Source organism: Magnolia sinica, chromosome 10 (assembly GCF_029962835.1).
Source record: "Magnolia sinica isolate HGM2019 chromosome 10, MsV1, whole genome shotgun sequence".
Classification (NCBI taxonomy): domain Eukaryota; kingdom Viridiplantae; phylum Streptophyta; class Magnoliopsida; order Magnoliales; family Magnoliaceae; genus Magnolia; species Magnolia sinica.
The window spans coordinates 9,958,980-9,966,949 of record NC_080582.1 but is presented as its reverse complement, the minus strand read 5'-3'; positions in this window follow the sequence as shown (position 1 = coordinate 9,966,949).

The window sequence follows — 7,970 nt, the reverse complement described above, 5'->3', positions numbered from 1 at the left end:
CCAACCTATTTAAAAGGTCACATAGACGACCTTATGAATGTAAAACACAAATATTAGCTTGATCCAAAACTTCTACGGCTCTCAAAAAGTTTTTAATAGTGTTAGTTTAATTCCTAATGCGTGTCCCACTTGACCCTTGAACTGCTTCATTTTTGGGTTTTTAGTGTAAAATGTTAGGTAAAAATGGATGGACGGTGTTGATAAACCCATAAAAAACGGTGGCCCCTTCGTAGTCCCATCTTGTTTCGAGCGAGGGACAGGAGTGGTTAGAGGAGTATATTAGACTTTTCATCCATGTTCGTATAGTCATTGTTTCATTTTACTAAATATAAAAAGTCAAATAATGCTACTGGAAATGTTTCAAATTAATCGTTGTGCTAACAGTAGCATAACTGCGTGACCTAATGACACAGGGAAGGACGTGAGGTCAAGCACCGTCTTCCTCAAGAGGATAACTATTCCAAATCCACGAAACTTCTCTAGACTCCTCATAGATACTTCTCGAATGCACGAGGAAAGAAAGAAGAAAATAGAAATAAATTCTAATAAATTTGAAATTAATTAATGAATGAATAAAAACAAGTTCACAACCCTTTAAATAGAGATACCAACCAATAGGAAAGAAATCAAAAGCAAACTAAAACTAAAACTCTTAGAAATTCACAACTTACTATAAATAGTAAATTTACTTTTTATAGTAAGTTTCGCATGTGGCTTAACCACATTATTCTCCTAATTATTCTAAGCACTTTTCATGTTGGACACAACTCCTAAAGCCCAATGGATGAAGAGTTATAATTAAACTAAAACTTACTATTTATCATAAAAATGGAACTAAACATGGAATTTGACTGTCGATAAGATGGAATCTTGCAAATTCGGTGTGGGCAACCCCGCATAACCGGGTTAGTTGGCTAAAGTAGCTCGTCCTACCCTAAAATCATATATGGTATGTCGAGTAACTCATTCCAGTTTGTGATATATGCCAGTTTATGGTTACGATGGTCTCGATGATTTCTGCCTCAGATCTAGCCTTCTCTGATCCATCATGGACATGAAAGTGTCCGCGGCCCACTCTACATCACCCAATGGGATTGGAAAGCATAGGAAATCGGCAACAAGCTGGCTTCTGGTCAGCCGTCTATTCATACAGTTTTGACAGCCAATCGTGGTCCACAAATTCACGGTAACTAGAAGATCCTAACCATTCAATTCATAGCCTTATGACAAACAGATGGTTTGGATCAAGATCGTCAGATACATCAGCCCCTTATACTCCTGCAGGGGAAGGTAGAACAGGCAAAAGTTCACTAAGTTGGTTAGGATAATCCAATGGATGCTACGTCATAATACAATCTCACCAAGAAGCCCACCAGCTGGATGGCATGGATCATCGGCCACTGGTGCCACTGCAAGGCAAACTAGATCGTCTAAAAGTTCATTGATGAGATGGTTAGGATCATCTAATGATGTTGTGTTTTGACCGTGTTTAGTGATAAGGCCCACCAGATGGATGGTCTTGAGGAAGTGGCTGCGTCCTGCGCCGGCTGGACGGACTCGGTAGAGGCACAGATCTGTGGGGCCCACAGTGATGCATGGGTTGTATCTGCACCGTTCATCCATTCTTCCAGAACATTCCATGGATAATAAGAAAAATGAGGCAGATCTAAAGCTCAAGCAGACCACATCACAGTAAGCAGCAGTGGTAATGATGCCCACCGTTGAAACCTTCCTAGGGTCCACCCTAGTGTTTATTTTCCATCTAAACTGTTCATATAGTCACATAGAGGTGGATGAACGGAAAACAAAAATGCCAAGTTGATCCAGATTTCTGTGGCCCTCAAGAAGTTTTTAATGGTATGCATTCAATCCCCACTATGTGGTCTACTTGAGATTTAGATCTACCTTAATTTTGGAATTATGCTCTAAACTGATATGGAAAAATGGACGAACGGTGTGGATAAAACCCATACATCATGGTGGGCCCCACAGTGCACCTGCCTGGACTGATTTCGTCCAGGGGCAGGACGAAATCTGGTTAGGCCTGGTGTTAGCATGTGGCACATGCACTTAATGAACGGTTTAGATCAATGGGAGCACCGATCCAATGCTGGAGCATTTGACCCTGGATCCAATGATGTGGGCAGACTCTGACCGTTGGGCCCACCTCGATGTGTATGTTGTATATCCACGCCCGTCCATCAGTGGATCACACCATAGGAATCAGTGGTCATTGTGTACCCACCGTTAAAAACTTCTTGGGGTCCACCATAATGTTTAGTTATCATCCACGCTGTTGATAAGGTCACATTAACCTACATAAATAGAAAACACAAAGAGTAACTTGATTTTTATTTTTTTTTCAAATTTTTATTTTTTTTCTAGGATAAGATAAGAAGGAACTGGCTTTTAAGATGCTTTTAATGGTGAAAATTTAATCCCTACTATGTGGTCCACCTGCGATTTGTATATGCTTCGTTTTTGGAGACATGCCCTAAAATAATTCGGAAAAGCTAACCGACGGCGTGGATATACAAGTGAGTCCCACAGGCAGTCTCACACACATCCCTGGATCCGTGGTCACAGATAGTCAGTTTCGGGGTCCCAAAATATCTATTTTGACTGGTGGACTTCAATGTTTGTTCTGTACCATTCAGGAATGGGAAGCGGATTGGCTGGTGTGCTTGACATCACCAATTTCTGTGGGGCCAATCATGACGTAGGTGTTATATCCACACCGTCCATCCATTTTGAGAGTTCATTTCAGTGCATTAGCTGAAAAATAAGGCAGATCCAGTGCTCAAATTGACCACACTACAAAGTAGTTGTGACAATGATGTCCACCGTTGAAACATCCCTAGGGCCCATTATGATGTTTATTTTCCATCCAGCCTGTTCAGAAGGTTACGTGGACATGGATGAACGGAAAACACAAATATCAGCTTGACCCAAAACTTCTGTGGCCCCAAGAACTTTTCACTGGTAGAGGTTTAATCTCCACTGCTTTCTGTGGTGTGGTTCAGTTGAGCTCTGAATCTACCTCATTTTTGGGCTTATGCCTAAAATGATATCTAAAAAAAATGATAGACAGTGTGGATATAACACAGACATCATGGTGGGATCCACAGATCCTGGTGTTGTCAACAGACCATGCAATCCGTACATATGTCACCAATATACAGATATGCAGACCGTCCAAGTCGTATGTCCCAATTCAGATGGAGCATTACTCTAAAATCGCATAGATAAAGCAGTCATACCATCTAATTAATAGCTATCAAATAGATGGCTACAAGTAAAAAATATGATTAGTCCAAATTGTTAGTGAAGAATCAGACGGCTAATATTATATTCCCGGTGAGATTTGCGTTATCCTCCATTTACACAGTTGGATCAGCTCTTTGGAGGATCTGGATTGCTATACAACTATGTCATATTTATGCTGGGAGAGTCACCGCCGTTGGTTGAATGGTGAAGAACTAACATCAGAGTCTACAATGACAAGATCGGTCCCTAGCGGACAATGATACTGTAGAGGGAGAAAGAGGCCGGACGGACCACTGAATTACTTGGTCCTACAGCTCCTGTCGGTGGAAAAGACAGGTTGGACTATACCTTACGTCCAGCCATTTTTCCAATTTGAAATTAATTAATATTAATTAATACAAGGGAGACAAGGAAAAATATTCCCACTTACCAAATCGAGGTCGACCATAGGATAATTTAATCCCATGTTAGAGCTAAGGCCAAAGTTTCAACTCATGATGCATGCAAAGCATGTGATTCGAAATAGTGTACAGGGCAACGCTCACCCCTCAAACCGTTTTTATTAGTGTGGTCCACATGAATCCTGGATGATCCTTAGGCCTAGGCATAAGTTTTAATATTTCATCTAATGGTTGGAGTGGATTGCATGTAATTATCATGGCGGGTCTTGTAAAAATAAAATGTGGATGTTTTTGTCCCAATTATTTCCCTTAGTGTGGCCCACTTGAATAATAAGTTAGTTTGAAATATTTTTCCACTAGCCTAACATAAGATTACACATCTAATGGTTGGAGGGGATCTAGTGTACACATTACCGCATGAAATGTCGAGGGTGGGCCTTAGTTTCACCTCATACCAAGAAATGTTTACATCTTCTCTTAAAACCACATGATATACTCCAACCATATGATTACTTCAACGCATTAAGTGCATGCGACATCTGGATGTTTCAACAGGCTGGTACCACTATACGAGGATCGCCAAGTACAATGCTCAGTTATACGTACAAATTAAGTGGGTCACACCATATAAAATATTCTTGAGACATTGGTAAATGGCCAAAAATAATTTTGGCCCACTGAATGAGTTTGCTAAGCTTTCTATTAATTAAATTGGTTGTTGTACATACTTAAAAGATTGGAAGTTATCAATTGGTTGGACCTGACCTATGGCAAGACATTCTTGTTGAAAGGGGACTCGATTGACGTCGATTTCTTACTGATAGAATACAACACCAACGTCAGGACAACACATATGTGACAAAACTATGTGGGCCCCACCATGATGAGGTAATTTGAGGGCCGAAACGGATTGGCTACTCCCCTACCAGTAGCTAATGGCTAGTGGTCCATGCTCTGTGCTCTGTGGACCCCAACATGATGTATGTGTCTCATCCATGTTGTCCATATATTTTTCTAAATAATTTTATGGTATTAAACCAAAACTGAGGTAGATCAAAATCTCAAGTAGGCCACACAGTGTTGATTGAACTCTCACCATTAAAAACTTTTTAGGGCTACAAAAGTTTTGGATCAAGCTGATATTTGTTTCTTGCCTTCATGTAGGTCTATATGAACTAATCTACAAGTTGGATGTCACATAAATATTACAGTGGCTGTTAGGAGGTTTTTAATGGTAATCATTACTATTTTTCCATGGTGTGGTCCACCTGGGATTTTGATTTGTCTCATCTATGGAATGTATTATTAAAATGATGTTTAAATATGGATGGGTGGTGTGGATAAAACACATAGATCACGGTGAGGCCCACATAACACTAACCACTACACACGTGGCAACATCACCGGCCAAACCTTGTTCCTTGAGGGCATGAGCACATCAAAGGAATCACATGGTTATAACGATGTTCATGGTTCAAAGCTTCGTACAGCCCACTAGAATGTTTGTTTACCAACTAGCCTATTGATAAGGTCATGTAAACATGGACCGAGGAAAACACAAATACTAGCTTTGACCCAAAATATTTGTGGCAGAAGAAGTTTTCAATATTAGGTGATCAATCTCAATTTTCATGGTTTTCCATTTTCACTTGGGCTTTACATTTGCTTCATTTTCGAGCTTAGGCTCTGAAATGATGTGAAAAGATAAATGCACGGTATGAATAAAACACATATAACATGGTGGGGCTATAAAAGTTTGCCACATATGCATAGCACCTGTGTAGGTGATGTATTAACTACGCTTGCAATCCGCGTTGAAAGAATTTTTAAGTTTACAGGAACCTGCTGGCTTTTGATCCTGTGCGGGCAAACAATAATGTTTATGTCAAATTCACTCCGACCATTAGATGTGTTATACTATGTTAGGAAGATAAGCAAATGATCAGGATAACCCATAATTTAGGTGGGCCACACCAAGAAAAAGAGTAGGGAGAGGGACATCCACCTTTGATTTTTATAGGACCCACCATAATAATTTTATGCAATCAACTCCAACCACTTGATGCACGCTAACACTTAGGCCTGCGGCCTAAAAAGTAGGCCTGTTTGAATTCAGCTGTAGTCTGCCTTAATCATGGATTGAGTTGATTTTTTGGTCATGACTCTATCATGGTCTCCTGATGGTGGCGGGGGTCGATTTTACATAAATTCTATGGTGGGGCCCACCCTAGCGGGCAACCACTTTTGTTTCTTCCCTAATAATTTTTAGCATTAATTAATATTAATTAATTATTAAATAATTTTCGATTCTATCTAAATTAATTTTAGATGGAAATTTTTACATCAAAAACACGTGCTAACTTGGCATTTTTCTCCCATACTCTACAGCTGACATGGTGCTGCCGAAAGCATAATGCCTATGGCAGCTTATGCCAGGAAATTTATGTTATAGTAAGCTGGGTGCGGCCCAATGCGTGTGCCAGCTTATGCCAGGAAATTTATGTTAAAGTAAGCTGGGTGGGGCCCACTTTAATGTTGGTAAGAAATCTATTATATATGTCCATCCTTTTTCCGTATCATATTACAACACGTGCCTAAAAATGAGGCATGTTAAAAAATCAAGCCATAAAAGTTGCCAGGCTATGTTACAACAGAGGCCTAAAAATGAGGCAAATGGAAGAATCAAGCCACATGCCAAGAAAAAGTAAAGAAAGAAATGCCTAGGTATAAATCATTCTTGAGTACTCGAAGAATATTGTTCATTAGGTCATTCTTAATGCTAGCTATTAACAAGAAACATAAAAATATTAGTATGATTCAAAACTTTAATGGCCCCCCAAATGTTTCAATGGTAGACTTTCAATTTTATTATTTTTTATCATGTGGCACACATGAATTTTGAATCTGTCGTAACCTGATTGGGCAAAAAGGTATGGAAGGAGTCAATTTCTCGCAAATAATATGTTGGGCCAACCTAGCTTCCTGTTGTGGGGAGTTCTTGTCTGAGGCAATCCTTCAGCGCGTAGCACGTCGAACATACTCTCCGCATCTAGGTGAGGTCCACCATGATGTTTGTGAGAAATCCACCTTAGCCATCCCTTTTACTAGCTTGTGGTGGGACATAAGCCTAAAAAATGAGGCAGATCCAATGCTCGTGTGAGCCTCATTTTTCTGCCTCATTTTTGTGTTTTCAGTTCATCCTCATAGGAGTGGCCTTATGAACGGTTTAGATGGCTTATAAACATCACAGTGATCCTAAAGAGGTTTCAACAGTTGGCATTTTCCTACCCACTTTTTCCTGTTGTTTAGCGTACTTAAGTTTTGAATCTGCCTCATTTTTAGGCTCATGTCTTAATATGATCTTGAATCTACCTCCAAGCGTCCCAATGGACAGCCCATCCGATACCATATTACCACGTTTCTGCCTGGTGTGGTACACCTGAGATTTAGATTTGCCTCATTTTTGGGTTGTTTTAAAATGAGCTTAAAGAACAACATCAATAAAGCACATACATCATGGTGGGGCCCACAGCATTGAAGTAGGTGTTACCCAAGTAACACCGTAGTGGGTGTTACACTTACCGTGGGGCCCACCTTGATGATTTTTTATATATCCATTCTGTCCATCCATTTTTCAAGCTTATTTTAGGTCGATCTTAGGTGAGAAACAATGATGATCTACCATTAAAAACCTATCAAGGCCCATTGTAAGCATATCTATAATATTTATCATCCATCCAACCTGTTTGTAAGGTCAGACAAACCCGAATGCAGGGAAAATACATATATCAGCTTGATTCAGAACTTTTGACGCTGTAAAAAGTTTTAAATGGCCATTTACCACTTTTTCTAATCCGGTGGTTCACATGAGATTTGAATATGCTTAATTTTAGGATAACCACCTGAGATGAGCTGTAAAAAATGGATCGGTAGGGTGTAAAAACAACATATTCATCAACATAGATCCCACACGGTAAGGTTAACACCGACTTACGTGTTAGCTAGGTAACACCTAATCCACTCCGTAGGGAGAACTTGGTCCTGGACAGGGTTGTCAATGGGCCTTACTCGGGCTGACAATCAGCCTTTTGAATAAGGCTGGTGGACCCAAACAATTCAAAATCGGGTCGAGATCAACCCAAGGCCTTGCCCATCGACAGCCATTAAGTGAGACCCTAATCCACCCAAATGGGTTTTGAAAGCACATTTTAGGACATGATCCAAAAAAATAAACCTAACTCAAATCTTAGGTGGACCACATCACAGGAAACAATCATGTGATTAAATCCCCACTATTAAAAG